The following is a 24,222-nucleotide window of genomic DNA, read 5'->3' as shown; positions in this document are numbered from 1 at the left end:
CATTCCCACCAGCAATGCTTTAGACTTCCCCTTTCTCTGCATCCTCGCCAGCATTGTTATTTTCTGTCTTTTTGATAATAACCATTGTAACTGGGCTAAGATGCTATCTCATTGTGGTTTTGATTTGCATTTCTCTGATGATTAGTGATGTTGAGTATTTTTTCATGGACCTGTTGGCCATTTGTATGTCTTCTTTTTTAAAACGTCTATTTGGTTTCTCTGCCCATTTTTTAATCAGAGTATTTAGTTTTTTACCGTTGAGTTGTTTGAGTTCTTTGTATATTCTGGATATTAATCCCCTGTTGGATGTATAGTTTGCAAATATTTTTTCCCATTCTCAAGTTGTCTTTTTTTTCTGTTGTTTCATTTGCTGTGCTGAAGTTTTTTAGTTTGATATAATCCCATCTGTTAATTTTTGTGTTTGTTCCCGCTGGTTCTGAAGTATTTTTCATAAAGTCTTTGCCCAGACCTATGAGCTGAAATGTTTCTCCTATGTCTTCTTTTAGAAGTTTTATAGTTTGGGGTCTTACATTTAAGTCTTTAATCCATTTTGAGTTGAGTTTGGTATACAGTGAGAGATAGGTTTCTAGTTTCATTCTTCTGCATTTGGATCTCCAATTTTCCCAGCACCATTTATTGAAGAGACTGTCCTTTTCTTAATGTATGTTCTTGGCTCCTTTTTCAAAAATCAGTAGGCATGTGGATTTATTTCTGATTTCTCTATTCTGTTCCACTGGTATATGTGTCTGTTTTTGTGACAATACCATGCTGTTTTGATTACTATAACTTTGTAGTATATTTTGAAGTCAAGGAGTCTGATACCCCCCACTTTATTCTTTTTTCTCAGGATTGCTTTGGCTATTTGGCATTTTTTGTTGCTCCATATAAATTTTTGATTTTTTTTTCTATTTCTGTGAAGTATGTCATTGGTACTTTTATGTGGATTGCATTAAATCTGTAGATCACTTTGGGTAGTATGGTCATTTTGAGGATATTTATTTTCCCAGTCCATGAGCATAGGATGTCTTCCCATTTTTTGTGTATTCTTTAATTTCATTAATCAGTGCTTTACAGTTTTCATTGTGGAGATCTTTCACCTCCTTGGTTAAATTTATTCTTGGGAATTTTTGTGTTGCTATTGTAAATGGAATAGCTTCCTTGATTTCTTTTTCTGCTAGCTCATTGTAGGTGTGTAGAAATGCTACTGATTTTTGTATACTGATTTTATATCCTGCAGCTTTACTGAATTTATCAGGTCTAGGAGTTTGGGAGTAGAGTCTTTAGGTTTCTCTCTGTATAAAATCATGGCATCTGTTAACAGTGACAACTTGACTTCCTTCTTTCCAATTTATATGCCCTTTATTTCTTTCTGTTGCCTAATTTCTCTGGCTGGGCCTTCCAGTACTATACTGAATAGAAGTGGTGAGAGTGGACATCCTTGTCTTGTTCCAGTTCTTAGGGGTAAAGCTTTCCACTTTTCCCCATTCAGTATAATGTTAGCTGTGGGTTTGTCATATACAGTCTTTATTGTATTAAGATACTTTCCTTCTACACTTAATTTGTCAAGAGCCATTATCATGAAGGAATATTACATTTTATCAAATCCTTTTTCTGCATCTATTGAGATGATCATATTCTTTTTTTCTTTCATTCAGTTGATGTGATGTACTAAGTTTATTGATTTGCATATGTTGAACCATGCTTGCATCCCTGGGATAAATCCCACTTGATCATGGTATATAAACTTTTTGATGTGCTGTTCGATTTGGTTTGCTAGTATTTTTGAGGATTTTTGCATCTGTGTTCATTAGAGATACTGGCCTATAGTTTTCCTTTTTTATTGTGTCCTTGCCTGGTTTTGGTATTAGGGTAATGCTGACCTCACTGTATAAGTTTGGAAGAATTCCATCCACTTCAATTTTTTGAAATAGTTTTATAAGTGTTGGTATTAGTTCTTCTTTAAATGTTTGTTAACATTCAACAGTAAAGCCATCCAGTCCTGGGCTTTTCTTTGTTGGGAGATATTTTTTAGTGATTAAATCTCATTACTTGTGATTGGTATACTTAGATTTCCTGTTTCTACTTGGTTCAGTCACATTATGGCATATTTGTCTAGGAAATTATCCATTTCCTGTAAGTTTTCATATTTATTAGCATATAGTTGTTCATAATAGTCTATGATGATCCTATATGTTTTGGTGCTATCTGTTGTAATGTCTCCATTTGTATTTCTTATTTTATTTATTTGGGTATTTTTGGGTTTCTTCCTGGTTAGTCTGGCTAATGGTTTGTCAATTTTGTTTATTTTTTCAAAGAACCAGTTTTTCATTTGATTGATTTTTTGTTTTGTATTTTTAGTTTCAATTTCATTTACTTTTGCTCTGATTTTTATTTCTTTTTTTCTGCTTATTGTGGGTTTAGTTTGTTCTTGCTTTTCTAGTTTCTTGAGGTGCATTGTTAGGTTATTTATTTGAAGCCTATTTTTTTGATGTAGTGTTTATTGCTATAAACTTTCCTCTTAATACTGCTTTGGCTGCATCCCATAGGTTTCAGTGTGTTGTGTTTCTTTATTTATTAGTTTCAATAATTTTTTTTATTTCCTTCTTAATCTCTCCTTGACTTATTGGTTATTCAAGAGCATGTTGTTTAATTTCCATGTAGTTGTGTAGTTTCACAACCTCTTGTCATTAATATCTAGTTTTGTTCCATTATGGTCAGAAAAAATACTTGATATGATTTTGAGTTTTTTGAATTGTTGAGTCTTATTTTGTGGCCTAACATATGGTCAATCCTAGAGAATGTTCCATGTGCTGATGAAAATAATGTGTATCCTGCAGCTATTGGATGAAATGCTCTGTATATGTTTGTTAGGTCCATCGGGTCTGTGGTACAATTTAAATCCACTGTTTCCTTCTTGATTTTCTGTCTCAATGATACATCCAATGCTGACAGTGAGGTGTTAAAGTTCCCAACTATTATTGTGTTGGTGTCTCTCTCTCCCACTTGATCTGATTATATTTGCTTTACAAATCTAAGTACTCCATTGTTGAGTGAATATATATTTACAATTGTTAAATCCTCTTGCTGTGTTGATCCCTTTATCATTATACAGTGCCCTTCTTTATCTCTTAGCACAGATTTTGATTTAAAGTCTCTTTTATCTGATATAGACATAGTGACTCCTGCTCATTTTTGTTTTCCATTTGCATGGAGTATCTTTTCCTTTCCCTTCACTTTTAGTGTATGTGTGTCTTTGTAGGTAAGGTGTTTCTTATGGGCAGCATATGGATGGGTTTTTTTTTTTTTTCGTTTGTTGTTTGTTTGTTTGTCTGTTTGTTTATTTTATCCACTTGGCCAGTCTATGTCTTTCAATTGGAACATTTAATCCATTTACATTCAAGGTTATTACTGATATGTGAGGTCTTCCTCCTGTCATTTTGTTGGTTTTTTCCTAATTGTTTTGTGTATCCTTTGTTTTTTTCTTCCTCTCTTAATGCTTATCCTTGTGATTTGGTGGTTTTCTGTACTGATATGGTTTGATTCCTTTCACTTTCTAATTTGTTTTTTTTGTTGTTGTTGTTTTTGTTTTTTTTAAATTTTATTATGTCGATATACATTGTGGCTGATTATTGTTGCCCATCACCAAAACCTCCCTCCCTCCTCCCTCCTCCCCTCCCCCCCAACAATGTCCTTTCTGTTTGATTGTCATATCAACTTCAAGTAATTGTGGTTGTTATATCTTCTCCCCCCCCCGGTTTTGTGTGTGTGTGTGTGTGTGTGTGTGTGTGAATTTATATATTAATTTTTAGCTCCCACCAATAAGTGAGAACATGTGGTATTTCTCTTTCTGTGCCTGACTTGTTTCACTTAATATAATTCTCTCAAGGTCCATCCATGTTGTTGCAAATGGCAGTATTTCATTTGTTTTTATAGCTGAGTAGTATTCCATTGTGTAGATGAACCACATTTTCCGTATCCACTCATCTGATGATGGAAATTTGTAATTTGTGTATCTACTCTACCAGTAAGTTTTATATTTCCAGGTATTTTCATGGTGGTTGTTATTGTTCTTTCTCTTCTAGATGTAGGACTTCCCTAAGCATTTCTTGTAAGGTCAGTCTGCTGGTGATAAATTCCCTTAATTTTTGCTTGTCTGAGAAAGACTTTATTACTCCTTCATTTCTGAAAGATAACTTTGCTGGGTATAATATTCTTGGCTGGCAGTTTTTTTCTTTCAATAGTTTTAATATATCATCTCATTCTCCCCTCACCTTTAGAGTTTCTGCCAAGGGAAGTCTGCTGTTAGTCTAATGGGGATTCCCTTATAAGTGACTTGATGTTTTTCTCTTCCAGTTTTTATAATTCTCTCTTTGTCTTTAATTTTGGATAGTTTGGCTACAATATGTCTTGGAGATGCCCTATTGAGTTGAATCTATTTGTGGCCTTTTAGCTTCCTGGATTTGGATATTCTCCTCTTTTCCAAGACTAGCTATTATTTCTTTAAGTAGGTTCTCAATGTCTTTTATGTTTTCTTCTCCTTCTGGAATGCCTATAATTCTAATATTTGTTCACTTAATAGTATCCCATAGATCTCATAAGCTTCATTCATTCTTTTCTCTTTTTGTTTTTTTTTTCTTTTTTTGTCTTCCAATATTATTTCAAAACTGCTATCTTCAAGATCAGAAATTCTTTCTTCTGCTGTTGAGACTCTCATAGGTATCTTTTATTTCATTCAATAAATTCTTCAACTCCAAGATTTCTGCTTCATTTTTTAAAATGACTTCTATCTCTTTACTGAATTTCTCATTCAGATCATGAATTGCTTTTCTGATTTCCTTGAACTATTTGCCTGTATTGTCTAGTATCTCAGTGAGTTTCTTTAATATCATTAATTTGAATTCCTTTTTCAGCAAGTTGGCAATTTCCAATTCTTAGGGATCAGTTACTGGATTGCTATTTTATCTTTTTTGGTACTATCATGTTCCCTTGTTTTTTCATGTTTCTTATTTCCCTGCATTGATATCTGTGCATTTGGTGGAACAGTCACCTTTTTGAGATTTTTAGAGTGGCTTGCATGGGAAAAGACACTCACCTGCAAATGCATCTTAGGATGTTGATTGGGTACAGTGCAATTGGCTTTGTTCTGGATAGATGCAGTAGCATAGACTCTGACTAATTTTTTCAGCTGTAATCCACTTTTCTATGTCTGCAAGTGACTCAGAGACCTATGCTTTGCAGATTTGTGGTGGTGGTGGCACAGCTTTGCTGGAAGAGGTATTGCTTAGTTTGTTCACACCCTGAGGGTGTGCACTTGCACCCTGTTGGATCAGCCATCTCAAGTGCTGGCTCACTGGTGATGCAGTTGCTGGCTTGATTTTCAGGTGGGATGTGGGCATATGGCATGTCAGGGTCTCTGGACTGGTTTTCCAGTGGCCAGGTCACTGTTTTGCTTCTCTGACCAGGGGTGGGACTTCCAAGGGCATACCAACCCAACTGTTTCTCCTCAAATGTGTATGCACATGATGGCCCAAAGACTTGGTGGCCAATCTTCCAGGGGTGTGACAGTTGAGCTGTTTCTCTGAGCAAAGGTTGTAGGTACAGTTTGGCTCAGCTAGCTGAGTGCAAACCTGCCTGTGGCCCTTCTGCTGTGCCAGTTCTTGGGGCCCAATGTGAAAACATTCTTTCCTCTGCCAAGGGCAGAGCTGCTGAGCCACTTCTTGGGAAGTGGGTGAGGCCACTAGGCTGGGCAGCAGTGAGAGAATCCTTCTAGCCACTTCTTGGGTGGTGGGCAGGGCCACTAGGCAAGCCTGTAGTGAAGCGGCAAGTCCAGCCACTTCTGGGCAGTGGGCATGTCTTCTAGGCAGGCCTGCAGTGAAGTGGCCAGTGCAGCCTATTCTGGGACTGTTGGCAAGGCTTCTCAGGATGGAACGGCCTGGCTGCTTCTTTGAGAGGGGCAAATGTACTTTATTTCCACCAGCCGGAGGGTGTCTTTGTTAGGATAGAGACCCATGAGCTGTTTTTCCGGGTTGGAGTCTCAGGCACACACAACTCCTCAGGGAGGAGTGGGGGGTGTCCCCCTGAGGAGAGTGTGCCTATCTGATCTCTGACTAGGAATGTGGGGATGGACTAGGGTTGGCTTCTCAGACTGCAGAGTCAGAGTCACAAACTTTGTGAGCCCATGCTTCAGCCTTCTGGAATCAGGGTGTTATAGCCCCTCCCATGAGAGTGCTGGGTGAAGAGCAGAACCTTAAGGCTGGGGAAGCACAGTGGCTATTGGCCCCAGGGCAGGATGCACTCCATACGGCTTTTGTTTGAAGATGGCACTGTCCTGCATCAGCTTGAGTCATGAGGGTGGGAGGTGGGGAGTGCACAGTTTGTGCCAGTGTTCTATAGAAATGCAGTTGTATATTCCAGGGTGCTCCCCACACTTGGCTCTAGGCTTGTCCTGCCAAAAGGTCTGCAGGCCTTTGTGGTAAGGATGCAGGTTGGTATGGGTCCCCTGCCCACCTTTTCACCACAAGGGAAAATTCTTCTTGCATCAATCTTGGTGTTGGAGACATGTTGGCTGAGGCCACGTATCTCTCTTTCTTCTCTATGCCACCATCCTGGGCTTTTATGCCCAACAGGGATCTCACTAATCTCCTGTTGCACTCCTACATTCTTCCACCAATGCTCCCTTCAATATTTAGCTGTCTATTAGTTGTTCTGGTCCTTTTTTAGGGGAGGAATCCACCCTGGGCATCTCTAGTTTGCCACCTTGCCCCACTTCTCTTCTCAATCTCTGTTTCCCCTACATATTAAATAGAATGTTTCTTCTCTTTTTGTCTTTGTACTTCACTCATTTATTTAATTAATTGATCTCCTACTCTGTGCCAAGCACCATGAAAGGCACAGGGATACAGGTGATCGATAAGAGAAACAGGTCCTTACTTTTATTAGGACTACAGAACAAAAATTAGAATGCTCAGAAATATAAAGTTAGATGCCATTATCAAAAGACCTTAAAATAATATAAATATAATTACAATTTTAATACATGTTCTGAATTCTAGAGTCCTGAGAAACTAGTTTACAGTTTAACTTTTCTCTTGGGTCAAGGAAAACCTCTCCAAAAAAAATACCATATAAATTTAAACTTGAAGGGAGAGGAGCATTTGGCAGATGAAGAGGTTAGAGAAAAGCATTTCTATTAGAGAGAACATCAACTGTGAAGGCTGATTCAGGAAGGAGCTTGGCACTAAGAAGAAATAAAAGAATGTCAGCAGGGATGAAGCTAGTAAGTGAGACCACAATGGCTTGAGATGTGGGTGCACAGTCACAGAGGGAGAACTTGGAATGCAACAAGCAGAGTTTAAAAGTATAGCATGGACAAAACTTAATGCTTCTTATAATGTACTCGTTGCTGCTTGAAATAGATCACAGAAGAACATGAAGGAATAACAGAAAAACAATTAGGAAGCTCAGCTGACAGTTCAGGAGGGAGATAACTATGGCTTGAGTTAAGAGGATGACCATAGAGATGGAGAGATTGGACACAGTAAGTCCAGATTTATTTGGGAGCTAAGACGTGAGTAGCCAGTGAAAGTAGGAGGGAGAGGAAAAAGAGGATCAAGAAAGGCTCAGATTTCTTGCATGAACACCTGGGACAGAAGTGAAGACATTCATTGAGCTGTGGGCTGCTAAAGGAGGAGTAGGTATCAACAGGAGAATCATGAGATGTTTTCACAAATTCAGTGTGAGGTTCCCATAATTCATCTTGTTGCGGAGCCGAACAACACGTACATGATTCAGAGGCTCTAGAATACCACAGGCGTTCTTCCAGCTCCCTGTACATGGTCACAGCACATCAAATCAATATTCACTTGATCTGTGACTGATGATAAATGAGCAGGAAAAACAAAGGGCACAGCAGAAGTTAATAGGAATTGAACTATTCTTTACGTGGATTTGATCAGTGTACAAAGCAGTTCTGTGTTGCAAGAATGAGAATGACTGGGAAGTACTTTTGCGATATGCTGAAAGTTTCCTTCAAACCCAACCTTCTTCCCTACCTGTCCAGCATGGTGCTGCCTCTTTATGACTTTTACCAGTGCTGAAAATCTAATCAGCAAAGTCTCTCGGAGGCTTTTGTATCCAGAAAGTCTCCATTAAAAGGTCACAAATTATCTGAAAGACCTCTAACCTTTTGTATTTTTAGCACAATAGTATAAATTAATGTGCTCAGCCAAGTAGAAGGAGCAAGTGGGGAAGGAGAGATGCTAAAGACAAGTGAGTGTCCATATTGAGGAAGCCTTAGCAGTTCCTACCAATGGATACCAAGCTAGCACAGACAATAAAACAATAGCTTTAAAGCTGAAAAATTAAGACAGAGGAGCCGAAAAGGCAGGAGTGTTGTGTTTAACAACCAGTTCCCTGAAGATTTATAGTATTTCCTGATTTCCATGGTGTAAATACTCCCACCATCTCCAAACTTAAGCTGTCTTTAATAATTGGCTTGCAAAAATTCCTGAAAATTTAACAATCAGCTTCCTAAGCAAGTACAGGCAGGCTCCAGCACACCCCTGTGTGTGGGTGAAATTGGAGCAAATAGAATGCTGAGAAATCTGCTGCATTTCTCAAGTCTGCCCAGGGCTTTTTCTGAATAGAGGTACAGACTTTAAATGAAAAACTGAATCTGAGGGAGAAAAAAAATCACACCACCACCAACTTCTGCTTTGCCTCAACATAAAATGTAATGTGGGGCTTACGTTTTATTAATTACATCAATTATCAACATATTCACTTGACTGAACCCCAACTCTGGCTAAGTACAGCTCTTTGCCTATTCTATACCTATACCCGTAGCTGGAGGAAAACATCCAACCATGGTGATAGTGTTGCTGTAAATTCATGATGAACTTCAATGTGGTCCTCAACACTCCTGGTGAGTCTACTCTATTTTCTTAGTTATTTATTCCTCACTCTCCTGGACAATTATTTCATAGTTTTTCCTGTCTCTTCAGACCTCCAACACTTCTCTATATCATCAGTCAAAGCTGATGTGCTTACTTCCTACTTCACTGAGAAAATCAAAGCGGTTCCAGGAAAATACTGAAAAGCTCCTAACTCCACATCCACTGCAGGCCTGTACCCCTGCCCTTATTCTCTCTGTCCATCCACTGCCTTCTCTCTGGTTATACGAGGTAAACTATCCCTAGCAAGGCCCTAGAGGCCAACCCTTCTACTTGTTCACTAGCTCCCAGCTCTCCTAATCTGTTGCAGGACATTGCACATTTCCCCTCTTCCTCTTGCTACATAAGTTTTCCCCTCTCTACCACTTCTTATCCTCAACATACCACCTTAATATTATTTCTTCCACCTAAAAATATCCCTCTTGGTCCTAATTCCCTTTTTTTCCATCTTTTTGTAAAAGCATAATTTATATATGATACTCATATAAGTTGCCTGTTTTTATTGTACAGTTCTGCAAGATTCAACAAACACATATCAATGTAAAAACACCAGCACGATCAAGATATAGAACAGTTCTATCATCGCAAAAATATTTTCCTTTGTCCTGTTGTAGTCAAAATCTCCCTCCCTCCCCCTCCACTGCACCCATCCCTGGCAAACACTGAACTATTTTCTGTCTCTACAGTCTTGCCTTTTTCAGAGTGCCATATAAATGGAATCGTATTGTACGCAGCCTTTTGAATCTGGCTTCTTTCGCTGAGAATCCGTGTTTTTACGTTAATCAGTAATTTGTTCCTTTTTAATGCTTAGCAATATTTCAGTGTATTGATGTAACACAGTTTGTTAATTCATCCCCCAGGGGAGAGACTTTGGGGTTGTTCCCAAGTTTTTGTGATTAAATATAATGCTGCTGTAAATGTTAATGTGCAGGTTATTGAGTGAACATAAGTTTTCATTTCACTTTGGTAAATATTTGGGAGTGGAATGACTGGTTGTATAGTAAGTGTATGTTTTATATATACATAAGAAATTGCTAAATTGTTTTCCACAGTGGTGGTGCCATTTTACATTACCACCAGCAGTGTGTGAGGGTTCCAGTTTCTCCACATTCTTACCAGCACTTTGTATGACCAGTAAATAGCAAAATCTATCCTCCCAGTAGCTTGGCCCCAAAATCTGTTATCACCAATTCCTCTACTTCGTTCGCACCCTATAGCCAGTGAATCAATAAAACCAATCATATCTGTCTTTTGGTTGTATCCAGAGTCTGGTCACTTGTCACGTTTGCCAGTATCAGCACCCTGATACAAGCCACTATAATTTCTTTTTTATTTCAAAAGCTTCCAGACTAGTTCCCTTGTTTAAGTATTGTAAATTCAGATCCTGGTAAAGCATAAGTGAATCATCTTATTTCTGTGCTCAAAGTCCTACCGTCTTCCCATTTCACTCAGAAAGCAAAAGTCTTTGTGATGACCTAGAAGACTCTACACAACCCAGCCCCACAATACAGCTCTGACTTCCCCTTCTCCTACTGCCCCCTGGCTTCTCTTGCTTTAGCCTCACTGGCTTTTCTGCTGTTCTTCAAACATGCCAGGCAAGCTCCTGCTTCAAGGTCCTTGTAATTGCCATTCTCTTTCTGGAAATGTTTTTCTATGAAATAATGTAAGTATTTTATTCCCTCATGTCCCTCAGGTCGTTTTTTTTTTTAAAGATGACCGGTAAGGGGATCTTAACCCTTGACTTGGTGTTGTCAGCACCACAGTCACCCAACTGGGCTAACCGGCCATCCCTATATGGGGATCCGAACCCTTGGCCTTGGTGTTGTCAGCACCACACTCTCCCAAGTGAGCCATGGGCTGGCCCATTCTTTGAAAAAATTTTTTTTCTTAACTGATCCATGATATTTGTCTATATGGAGTACAATGTGGTATTTGGGTACATTCATACAGTGTGCATGATCATAGCAGGGTATTTAGCATATTCATCACCTCAAACATTTGTCACCTCTTTGCGTTGGGAACATTCAGCATCCTCTCCACTACCTACTTGAAGATGTACAGTAATTTGTGGTTGACGGTAGTCTCCCTGTATTGCTATAGTACACTAGATCTTATTCTTTCTATCTCTCTACAATTTTGTACTCACTGACCATCCTCTCTTCATCTTCCTACCCACCCTCCTTATCAGACTCTAGCAATCACTATTCTATTTTCTATCTCCATGAGGTAAACTTTTTTAGCTTCCACATATGAATAAGAACATGTGCCATTTCTCTTTCTGTGCCTGGCTTATTTCACTTAACATAATTTTCTCCAATCTTATCCACATTGCTGCAAATGGCAGAATTTCATTCATTTTTATGGATGAGTAGTATTCCATTGTGGGTATGTAGCACATTTTCTTTACCTAATCATCCATTGATGGACTTTTAGGTTGTTTCCATATCTTGACTATTATTAATAAAGCTGTAATAAACACGGGAGTGGAGATACCCCTTTGACTTGTTGATTTCCATTCCTTTGGATATATACCCAGTAGAAGGATCAATGGATTATATGGTAGTTCTATATGTAGTATTTTGAGAACTCTCCATACTGCTTTCCATAATGGCTGTACTGATTTACATTCCCACCAACAATGCATAAGTGTTCCCCTTTTTCTTCATCCTTGCCAGCATTTGTTATTTTTTGTCTTTTGATAATAGCCATTCTAACTGGAATGAGATGATATCTCACTGTGGTTTTGATTTGCAATTCTCTGATGATTAGTGACATTGAGCATTTTTTCCTGTGCCCTTTGGACGTTCATATATCTTTTGAGAATGTCTGTTCAGCTCATTTGCCCATTTTTAAGTCAGATTATTTGATTTTTACTATTAAGTTGTTTGAGTTCTTTGCATATTCTGGTATTAATCCTTTGTTGGATGCATGGTTTGCAAATTTTTTCTCCCATTCTGCGGGTTATCTCTCAACTCTGTTGATTGTTTCCTTTGCTGTGCAAAAACTTTTTAGCTTGATATAATCCCATTTGTTTATTTTTGTTTTAGTTTCCTGTGCTTTAGAAGTATTATTCATAACATCTTTATCCAATCTTATGTTCTGAAGTGTTTCCACTGTGTTGTCTTCTAGAAATTTAATAGTTTTGGGTCTTTCATTTAAATCTTTTATCCATTTGGAGTTGTTTTGGTAAGTGGTGAGAGAAAGGGGTCCAGTTTCATTCTTCTGCATATGGATCTCCAATTTTCCAATCACTGTTTATTAAAGAGACTGTCCTTTTCCAAATGTATGTTCTTGGCTCCATTCTTGAAAATCAGTTGTCTGTAGGTTTGTGGATTTATTTCTGAATTCTCTGTTCTGTTCCATTGGTCTATGTGTCTGTTCTTGTGTCAATACCATGCTGTTTCAATTACTATAGGTTTGTAGTATATTTTGAAGTGGGGGAGTGTGATGCCTCCTGCGTTTTTATTTTTTCTCAGAATTGCTTTGGGTATTTGGGGTCTTTTCTAGTTCCATATAAATTTTTAAAAACGTGGAGTGCTTCATGAGTTTGCATGTCATCCTTGTTCAGGGAGCATGCTAATATTCTCTGTATCATTCCAGTTTTCATATATGTGCTGCCGAAGCAAGCACTTCTTTAGGTCTTTCTTTACTCAAATTTCATCTCCTCAGAGGCCTTCCCTGCCACTTCGTCTAAAATTGCAGACTACTCTCCCACAACTGTCTCTTGTCCTCACTTCTGGCTTTGTTTTTCCATTTAGTACTTCTAGCCATCTTACATGCTATACATTCATTTGTATATTTGTTTATTGCTTTGATTTATTTTGCAAAAAGGCAAATACTGCAAAGGCATGGAATTTTATAAGAGTTGCTTACTCTTGCATCTTCCACCTTGAAAATCAGACCTAGCACAATATAGGGGCTCAACAAATATCTGTTGAATCAATAAAATTTGTCATAGCCTAAACATTTTTTAATGGTTGGAGACTTCACTTGGCCTTCATTGAGAGCCACTTTGCTTTTCTAGACAAAGTTTTTGTCTTTTTGATTTGTTTTGTTTTTCCAAATACCATGAACTGGAGCTTCCATTCTCTTTAATGCAACAGGATGTTAGAAGGAAAAAGTTTTATCTGCTCCTCACACTGGCAGCTTGCATGCTCAGATTTGCTGATCTCTGAGGGCACATTGGCACCCACTGTTTGTTTATTTTGGAATTATTTTATTATCAGCTTTACTTGGTTATATACTATTGCTGAGATGGAAAGCCTCAGAGGACTGTTCATCACCAGGATGCTCTCTGACCTGACCTTGAGGAAAAAACTGCAACTCCTTGCAGAAGGTGGAGAATATAAAATCTTCATTATTTGCTCTGAGCCAAAGAGATTTCTGCTCAGCACCAAAAGCAGGCTGCCATTAGCCGTGGATTGCTACAACACTCAAGAATTGTCCCTCCAGGCCCCATGAGACATACAACCTCTCCATATTATAAAGACCACTGGAGCAGCCACAGCCAGGTGTTTTTGATGGTTTTGTTCATGTGTGTTCTTCTGTCCCATTCAAAAAACAAACAAACAAGCAAACAAAAACTCATAATTCCTGCCTTCATTTCTCTTTTTAAAAAAGAAAACAACATCTTTAAATTATGGGAAGAAAATTATTTTACTGAAAGTTTCAATTTTGGGACAGAGTTGCCCATAATCACACCTTATCCAAACATTTCATATCTTCAGTTTTGTGTATACCTTCCTGTCTTCTTTATATGAAAATTTTATATATTTTACATTGGTGTAAACCTGATGTACATGCAACCCAATGACTTTTAAAAGAAATGTTATAATCGTTGACAAAAATTTGATGAGCACACAACTGTGAGCTGTGGATTCTTACGGACATTTGGTTCACATGATAACCAAGAATCAAACCCTGTTCAACGGTGTTATAGTCTAGACCAGCACTGATAGCCAAGAATCAAAACCCTGTTCAAGGGGCTTATAGTCTAGACCGGCACTTTCCGATAGAAATATAATGCAAGCCAAATTTGTAAGTTCAAAATTTTAAAGAAAATGGGTAAAATTAATTTTGTGAATATATTTTATTTAACCCAACAGGTCCAAAATATTATCATTTCAACATGTACTCAATATAACAGTTATCAATAAAATATTTTACTTGTGTTTTTACCAAGTCTTTGAAATCTGCATCTATTTTAATTTTGCAGCAAATCTTAATGGACAGGCCTCATTTCCAGTGATCCAAGGCCACATGGGACTAGTGGCCACCATCCTGGACAGTGCAGTTTGAGAGGGCACTTTTCCACATTTCTAAAGGTTTTCATCTTTACAATTATCATATTTCATGCCTTAATAATATGCTATTAGGTTGATTTAGTCATTTTCCTTTTATTGAACCTTTAAGTGAACTCTAATTTTTACAATTACAAATCAGAAAGCAACGGTTTCATTTTTGCATATTTTGAATTAGGATTTAATTAGACTTCTTTCACAGATGTGGAAGGGTTGAGTTGAAAGGATCAAACACGGTAATGGGTTTTGGTGCATATTTTCAAGTTGCTTTCCAAAAAAGCTGAGTGATTTTACCCTGCCTCCAGCGATTCCCGTGAGCCAGTTTCTCTGAGCGCGACCCAGTCCCAGGGATGCAATTCTTCATCCTTCCCAACTTCCTTCCAGGCTTGCTGGGTGTTAACTCTCCAGAGTTGTCTTTGTAATGTTGTTTCTTTGTATTTTGGGTTCTGTTTGTTTTCCTTGATTCAAGGCATACATTGATTTTCGTTTTGGGTTTTTTTTTTGTTTTAGTTTTTGTATTTGTTTTATGTTAGAATATAAAATTCTAATTCTAATTCCTCTCACCCTTATTCACAGATTTTCCACTCAATTCTGGGCCAATCCCTACCCAGCAAGGAAATTCACATTGGTGACAGGATGATGTCTATCACCTCCTTTAATTCTCCTGTTCTCACTCCTAGGAGAAGATCTTCCATAATGTAAATATGCCTCAAAATTATGCTTTCAGAAACAAAAAAAAAATTAATTAGCCAAAGATATATTTAGGTGGCCTCTTAGTTTTTCGAGTTTAAACAATGTGAGCACCCAAGGTAATGAGCCTGCCGGTTTGAGCACAAGGGGAAGCTGCAGGATGACACAGAGATCCAATGGGAAAAGGGTAGGAAACAATGGAAGGAGGGACAGAATTCCATACAAAATAGTTGGGCTCAGCCCTAAAAGAAAGGCTGAGAGGAAGGTAAAAAATATTTATACTATCTTCTGGACTCCAGAAAAATAATACAAACCTAAGTTTGTGTTATTTCTGGTAATGCACTGAGTCTGTATGTCTTTCTTTTCATTATAGGTCAAAATAGTAGAGCCTCATATATGTTTGGCTAATAAATTATAAATATATTCTATTAGTATTTTCTATTTGCATTTTTGAAAGGAAAACGATTAAATCTTTTCTAGAAGTTTGTTTTTTTCTATGCATATATACTTTTGTGCCTTTTTGTTTTGAAATAATGTTAGATTTCCAGAAGAGTTCCAAAGAAAGTACAGAATTTCTTTCTGTAGAAAGAATTTCTACATACACTTCACCCAACTTCCCTGACATTCAGATTTCACATAACCATGTTAAATTTATCAAAACTAAGTACATAGCATCAGTACAATACTATTAACAAAACTACAGACTTTATTCAGATCATACCAGTCCTACTAATGTCCTTTTTCCGTTCCAGGATATAATCTGGGATGCCATTCACATCTAGCGATCTTTCTTATCAGGATCCTCTAATCTGTGATGGCTTCTCAGTCTGTCTTTCATGTCCTTGACACTTCCAAAGAGCATTTTGGAGAATGTTCCTCAATGTGTGTTTTCTCATGTGTCCTCATGATTAGACTGGAGTCACAGGTTTGGGGGAAAGGACACCACAGAGATGAAGCCCCATTCTCATCACATCAAATCAGACGGTCCTTGATAGCAACATGACTTATTACTAATGTTCTCAGTTGTATTTTTATTTAGTCTGTTCTTGGTTCATTTTATTCATGGTTTTTCTTCTTAGCTATTGATCTTTCAGAAATCATAAAAAAGAGAAGAGTGACATTTGAATACAAATAACGTTTTTAAGGACATCCGAGCAGATACATTCTAAATGTTATTGACTTCAACCTAGCCTACGTTAGAGACTTTATTTTTCAATGAAGCTACCACACTTTCATTTTTATATTTCACATTTCTACTTTTTAATTTTTAAAAAATTGCAAGAATTCTATAAATACTTTTTTATTGAACTATTTAAGAACAAGTTACCGATATAAGGTTCACCTCCCTGAATACATTAATATATAATCTCTACCAATAAGAACATTCTGCTACATAACCACAATACAACCATCCCAATCAGGAAGCTGACATTGTTACGTTACTACCTTCTAATCCACACACTCCAAAAAAGTTTGCCATTGAGGCTCTTTTTAGACAAAAGACACACCTGAGTAAACAAAGCACAAGTCATTGCTCAGTCTGCTCAGTCCCCTAATCTAAAATAGCCTCTCAGTATTTCCTTGACTTTCAAGTCCTTGACACTTTTGAAGATTACAGACCGGTTAATTTGTAGAATGTCTCTTGGTTTAAGTTTACTAGACCTTTCCTCATGATTCGAATCAAGTTATGCATTTCTTGGCAAGAACAGCACGGAAGTCATGCTGGATTTTTTTGATGGCTTCTTAACATGTGGCACATGAAATTACTATATTACTGGTGATGTTAACTTTGATCACTTGGTTCCAATTTTGTCTGCCAGTTTTCTCCATTGTAAAATTTCCATTTTTTTTTTTTTTCTCCTGCAAGTAAAAAGTATGTGATGGGAGCTACTCTGGGTCTGTGAATATCCAGTTCCTCACCAAACTTCCACCCATTACTTTTAGCAATGGGTGTTTCTTGGTTGAATTAACTATCACTGTGACAGTTGCCAAGTGGTTATTTTCTAACACCATCATTTTTTCCTACTAATTGGCATTCTACCACAAAAAAAACACAAAAACAAACAAAAAACATTTTTTCTCTTTCCATTTATTATGTGTTTATTTATATCAGTGCGGACTTGTAGATTTTTATTTTATCCAGTTGGTTATAATCTGTCACAATCATTTTTTATCTTGTTGCTCAAATTGTCCCAGTCTTGGCCAGTGGAGCCCTTTTCAGTTGGTTTCTGTGACCTTTTTGATATGTCTCTGTCATGCTTTGAACACTACTTTACTTCCTGGTGCAACAAAATATTTCAGGCTCATCTTATACTTTCCCTGTTCGCACTCTGGGATGAGTCACTTCTCCAGACAGCTCTGTTTCCTGGCAGTGGAGAAAGGGACTACAAGCCAAGATGTGGGCACTGGGCGTGATCATTCCTATTAGGGTGTCGCTGTTCTCAGGCCCGCACAGGGCACAAAGCCTCACATGCACATTCTCACCTGTATTTCTTTCCATCACTAGTTATACACATTAAAAACTGTGAGTTCACACTGACACTGCCAATTACAATCCAACCTTACATCATTCATGTCTGCCTTCCCCCATTCCAAATTTGTACCTCCTTTCTCTGACAGTGCACAGCTGGCTTCCATTATCTTCAACTATTTACTTATTGGATCAATCCCTTTTAAATGTAGCCAGTCTTCCACCATTGCCACCACCTCTAACTCACATAGACATCCACTCTCCTTACCTGCTTGGCCCTGAACACTCCGTTCCATGCAGACACCTTCCCCACCCTGCTTGGAAGAATCGCCCTGTACTGGGCCTCCCCCTCTGCCACACCCATAACATGGTTCCTTGTTGTCATACTCAGACTCTGACAATCATGCTTGAGTGCCACTGCTCACTGCCCCCAGACCTGGATGCCTGCCTTGCTCAGCCCCACCTAATAGCTTTCAAACTGAATTAATCAGGCTGAAAAGCAGGAAAGGAGGCAGGAAGGGAGACAGAAGGGAAGCAGGGTTTGAAATAGTTCTGATTCTTGTCAAAGAGTACATAAGTTGTATCTCAGTTCATTAGGGATGCTATAACAAAATATCATAGACTAGGTAGCGTATAAACAGTAGAAATTTATTTCTCACAGTGCTGGAGGCTGGGAAGTCTAAGATCAAGGTGTCAGCAGATTCAATGTCTTCTGGTTCATCCACACATGGTAGAAGAGAAAAGGCAGCTTTCTAAGACCTCTTTTATAAGGGCACCAATCCATTCACAAGGATGAAGCCCTCATAACCTAATCACTTTCCAAAAGCCTAATACCATCTCCTAATACCATCACTTGGGGGTTAGGATTACAACATATGAATTTGGGGGTGAAGGTGGGTGGGACACAAACATTCAGATCATAGCAAGTTATATTTTCTAAGGGTGTCATTACTTTAGTCATATTTTATTATTATATTATTCAGTAAATTGGCTACAAATGATTATCGGTTTGTTCAAATAATCAAATCTACTCAGAAGATAAAGATCACTGAAGATAATCAAAAGAATCATATACAAGCTCTGTCACATCCACTCTCAAAAGAAAAACAAAAACAGGAAATAACTGTGGAGTGTACTAATGTTTATAAAGCAAATGTATTTCACAGGTCCTAGCTTCCAAAGCCCTGTAGTTTCAACTATAACCTAACTTTTTAAAATTACACATAGAAATGTTAAGCTTGCAAAAGACAGGAAACTTTCCCCAAACTAAGGTCTCTGTTGTAGATAAAGAGTTGTAACACAGCAAAATTGCTGCCTCCAAAGGCAGATATCCTTGGTGCAATTAAACCTAATGACTGTTGCCATGACAATTATCTTACTGTTCTTTTTGTAACCACCTATGTTCCTTTTCTGTAATTTTCTGGCCTGGAGAATAAATACTACTGAGAGAAGACCCCAGTTCATTGTTAATTTTCCAAGAAATGCCTCTCTCTTGAGGGTTCATGGAAATTAACCCCTTCGGGGTTTCTCACTGCTCAGAAGAAATGGGCTTTGAGTAATCCTTTTTGCGTCTCCATCACCCTGGGGAAGAGGTGACAAATAACAAGTGTGAGCAAGGATATGGAGAAATTGGAACCCTTGCACACTGTTGGTAGAAATGCAACATGGCCAACCACAATGGAAAACAGTAGGAAGATTGTTCAAAATTAAAAATAGAGTTACCATACAATCTAGCAATTCCAATTCTGGATATATACCCAAAAGAAGTGAAAGCAGGAACACAAAGAGATATTTGTACACTCATGTTTATAGCAGCACTATTCACAATAGCTAAAATGTTGGAAGCATCCCAAGTGTCCCTTCATGGATAAATGCATACACAACATGTGGTATATACATACAACAGAATATTATTATTCAGCCTTAAAAAGGAAGGAATGCTACAGTGTGCATGAGCATGTGGAAGACATGCTTAAAAACCTTGACGACATTATGCTAAGTAATATAAGCTAGTCATAAAGGGATAAATACTATATGATCCCACTTACAGGAGGTACCTAGAGTAGTCAAATTCATAGACATAAAGTGGATTAGAGGTTACCAGAGGCTGTGGGGAGGAGGAAGTGTGGAGCTATTGTTTAATGGACATGGAGGTTTAGTTTTGGAAAAAGAAAAGAATTCTGGAAATGGGGGGTAGTGATGGTTGCAAAACAATGTGAATGTACTTAATGCCACTGAACTGTATGCCTAAAAATGGTGAAAATGGTCAAGTTCATGTTATGTGTATTTACCACAATAAAAAAAATTTTGTATAAGAATATTATACAAGCTCTGAATATTGCTGCACAAGAGATGTTTTAGAAATTTGCCAAGTGTGCAGACATCAATGGAAACAACGCGTAGCTCCCATTTGATAGAACCTACTACATATTTCTATACAGTCTCATATATTTACCCAGACTACATTGATAGAACCTACTCATATTTCTATACAGTCTCATATATTTACCCATACCCTTGTGTTTACATGAAACATGACAGTTAGCTATCTTTAAGTATGAGAATAGAAATGTTGGAGTAAGTATTTTATTCTGTCACCAGATAAGTTAATACAAATTCAATTTACCCATATTTTTTTGAAGAAATATTTGTTTTCAGGATAATTTTGGTTAAACGCAAGTCAGAAGTGCTCAAAAAACTCCCCCAATCATACATATAGCAAAAGAAAGGTAAAAGGAAACATGGACAATGTAGAGAATAAACTCTTCCAAATCCATGTAATAAATTGGAGTCAATTTGAATGTTGCAATCAGTACACGTGAGTATTTTAGGTAATTTGGTTTAATTCAGCAAACTTTCATTGAACACCTGTTTGTGACAGATACAGTGTTAATGAGGCCAAAGGGATGAGTAAGACACAGTTTTTATCCTCTAGGATTCTAAATATTCCAGTTTGGATGAGATAGAGGGCGAAATAGAATTGGCATTTCCTGAGAACCCGAATACATTATCTTATGTAATCCTCACAACCTTCCTATGAGTTACGTGTTATTAGCTCCATTTTTCAGATGAGGGAACTGAGGCTTAGCAGGATTAAGTAAATCACCCTAGGACAAACAATTCTGGAAAGGTAGAGATCTAATTTCCATCCCAATCCATCTGATTCCAAAGTCTGTGCTCTGTCTCCACCCTTACCATGATATATTGAAGGATACCATGCTGTATTACACAGTTGCAATAGGCAGGGAAATAAATAATTACAACCCACTACAATACAGGAGATATTAAAAGTGCCCACAGCATAGAGAAGAAGCAGTGATCAACTTCATTCCTTGGAGTAGACTCAGAGAAATTTGAACAGGGTGGTTAATTCTGCAGAGGAATATGAGATTAGATAGGAATTTTACAAGTGGGCAAGGGAGGAAAGACTACTCAATGACAGCGAGAAACATTCAAAATGCTCTTTTTCTCCCTCAGTATCAGAATTTTGCCTCTGATAAAATTTATTCCCCTTTTCCTTCTCTATCTGTGTCCTTCCTCTTTTTGAAAAATTGGATCAAAACTCATCAGTGCACAATTCGTTCTCTAATTAAGATGCCTTTTCTTATTCATTCACCTTTCCAATTCACTCCTCTGGTCTACAACTCACCTGCCAGAAAGCAATCCATTTGAGTGTTTCTTAGAAATGTTCTCAGATCTTTGCCAAGTAAGGATGCTCTGACTCACCATTCCTTTTACATAAATAGATGCTTGGACATATGTTTCTTTGAATATCTTTATTTTTGTAATACATTTGAACTTGACATTATCTTGGAGTATCTCATATGTATTCTGCAGTGGACCACCTTCTATCTCTTTTACATCCCCACACAGTGTCTGTAATCACTTTCAGCACATGGGGGATGCTCAGGAGATATTACTAATTGATTTTAAGTTTTCTCAAAAATATTCATCATCGTTATCATTACCCCACACTGGAAAAGTGTCAGATGTCAATGTCTACTAGGTAGAAAAAAATTGACTCTTGAATGTTAATACCTTGGTGAAATATATTTCCATTGAAAACAATTTTCTAGGAAAATGCTCTTTTGATGTCATGACCACATACAGACTTATTCTTTCTCTGCAGAGGACAAAAAAGGCACTCCTACAATATACACTTTCCAGGCTGTGTTAGCGATGAGGCTGATACAAATGCCCAGAGCTACTTCCCCTACCCACAGCTGACAGATTCTTTTTATCCATCATACCTCAAACATCAGATCACTAATTCACATACAGGATAAGACAACTGCCAAATTATTACACTACAGAGAGAAGCTCCTCAGACACCTGTCATGTTGATGGAAGAAGCACCATCCTCTGACCTTTGCCAGTTCAAGGTCGATAATGAGACAAGTCAGGCAGGAGGAGCAGCGTGTGCTGACTCCATTAACGTGTGCTGTGTGTGCTCTGGAGCACTGCCTCTCTCCTGTCAATTAGTGTGGGGAAACTGGGGACTGCTGATTACTGGAGACACAGAATCACTAGCCGCAGTTACCTCTACTCCTGTACCCTGCTGCATTTTAATTAGCCCCAGTCCCTTGACTATTTCTTCAGAGCTTCATTATTGCCATCTTCAAGAAACCCAAGTAAGGCTTTTTACACTTCACATCATTAATTGCAGGAAATGTTGACCATTCTAGTAATGGAGTTCGATGACACCAGGCTCTGGGTAAAGGCTTTGTGGGGTTTCTTAGAACAATATATTCCTGACTTGCTGAGAGCTGTGTGTAGCGGACCCAGTCAGAGAACCACAAGAGGAGATGGACAGCCCATTAGAGGAGAAGCAAAATGAGCATGTGTGGTGGCTACACAGCCCTGCACGTCTGTGTAGGAGTCTGTGCATACTTGTACAAAGAGAAAAGCAATAAGCAAGCCATCTTTGAATCCACAAATAAAGGAACAAAAGGAAGAAATTTAAAAATCTGAAAAGGAAACACTCTTCATATTTTTCATACTTCTCTCTTACAGAGAGAAATGGCTTAAGCACTTGCAAAATCATTCTATCCCAACATATTTAGCAGAAAAGAGTTTAAGATAGGAAAGTCAGCAGACTTTTATTCTCATAAACCAACACCATGATATCCCAGAACAGTGGTTTTCAAACTTGAGTGAGCATCACAATCACATGGAGGACTGTTAAAACACAGGTCTCTGGGCTCACACCCATCTTCTCCAAGTTTCTGATTCATTAGGTCTGAGGGGGTCTAGAGATTTCGTGTTTCTAACAAGTTCCCAGGTGATGCGTATGATGCTAATGGGTGAGAAAGGGCCAGACTTTGGCAACCACCTTCCTAGAGGCAGCTGCCCAAATTGCAGGTGGAGTGGCTAAAAGAAATAACTAAGCCTTGCTATTTAAAACAAAGAAAATGTGGCACATGACCACAAAGTAAGTAATTGAAAGGTTGGTGTGAAACTTTATCGGTATGAACATGTCCTTTATTTAAGCCCACGGACTGAAATCGTATTTTGTTTTAGTGAACTTCTTTAGTGCAAGAAGATTTAAAGAGTTCATTGCAAAGTAAAACAGGCATCTCTTTGCTTAGGACATCCTTAATACTATCCTCTTCCCCTAAGAAATTTCCTTTTTATTTATATAGTATTAAGGATAACTAACCATAGACTGAACCGTAAAACACTGACCTGATAAATGTTTGAAGTAGCCTAGTATATGTGTGTGGTTATGTTGCAGATTAGTTGGGTCTCCTAGCTCTTGATTTGTCAAAAACGTTTAAGGGACTAAGTATTATACATGATCACTATGATTATTGAACAACTTCCTTTAATCTCTATAGACTTCAGATACTCATCTGTGAGATATGGAAATGCACTTAAAAATCTTGGTTCCTTTTGGCTTTAAAATTTCATGACGTGGATCCTTATTTTCTACTTGAGACAACATGTTCAGTATCTGGTGTGACACTCAGATTAAAAGTGAACGTTTAAAATTCTGAGCTCAGTCCCTTGAGCATGTTTTTAAATCTGGATCAGCACCAAATTGAAAATACCTCTATACTTGCATCTATTCAATAGTGTTTCTGCAGGCGGAAGTTCAGAACCACACTTCACATTCCAAAATGTCTACCAACCGAGATACTTCTAGGATAAGTCATGCATAAACAAAGATCACATTCTGTCCCACAGAATGACCAAGTCTACTGAAAAGTTATTCCTATAGCAGAAAGTGTCTGTCCATTGAAATCCTTGGAAAGAGTACTAGAAGATCATACACTCAAATTCAACTGAAAATTACTTTCACTGATACTTTCTCCATTTACTTTATTTAGACATAATATTAGAATGGCCAAGTTAATTGACTTATTAGCCCAGTATTCTGAAACTCGTGAATTTTATTTTTTTTATTTTTTTTTTATTTTTTTTAAAATTTTTTATTTTTTTAAGATTCTTTTTTTTTTAAATTTTATTTTGTCGATATACATTGTGACTGATTATTGCTCCCCATCACCAAAACCTCCCTCCCTTCTCCCTCCCCCCTCCCCCCCAACAATGTCCTTTCTGTTTGCTTGTTGTATCAACTTCAAATAATTGTGGTTGTTATATCTTCTCCCCCCCCCCCGGTTTGTGTCTGTGTGTGTGTGTGTCTGTGTGTGTGTGTGTGTGTGTGTGAATTTATATATTAATTTTTAGCTCCCACCAATAAGTGAGAACATGTGGTATTTCTCTTTCTGTGCCTGACTTGTTTCACTTAATATAATTCTCTCAAGGTCCATCCATGTTGTTGCAAATGGCAGTATTTCATTCGTTTTTA

At 37.8% G+C, this 24,222-nt stretch overlaps 1 non-coding gene across 1 annotated transcript; it reads right to left on the bottom strand.

Annotated features, from left to right (window-relative positions):
* Window positions 1-12,474: 12,474 nt before the first annotated feature.
* LOC134379329 (U6 spliceosomal RNA) lies at window positions 12,475-12,581 on the bottom strand. The gene has a single exon (XR_010023733.1). It is a non-coding gene; the product is annotated as a U6 spliceosomal RNA (small nuclear RNA).
* Window positions 12,582-24,222: the final 11,641 nt, after the last annotated feature.

This window comes from Cynocephalus volans, chromosome 5, assembly GCF_027409185.1.
Source record: "Cynocephalus volans isolate mCynVol1 chromosome 5, mCynVol1.pri, whole genome shotgun sequence".
Classification (NCBI taxonomy): Eukaryota; Metazoa; Chordata; class Mammalia; order Dermoptera; family Cynocephalidae; genus Cynocephalus; species Cynocephalus volans.
Note: the sequence above shows the minus strand (reverse complement) of the source record. Positions and strands in the feature narration are given on the sequence as shown.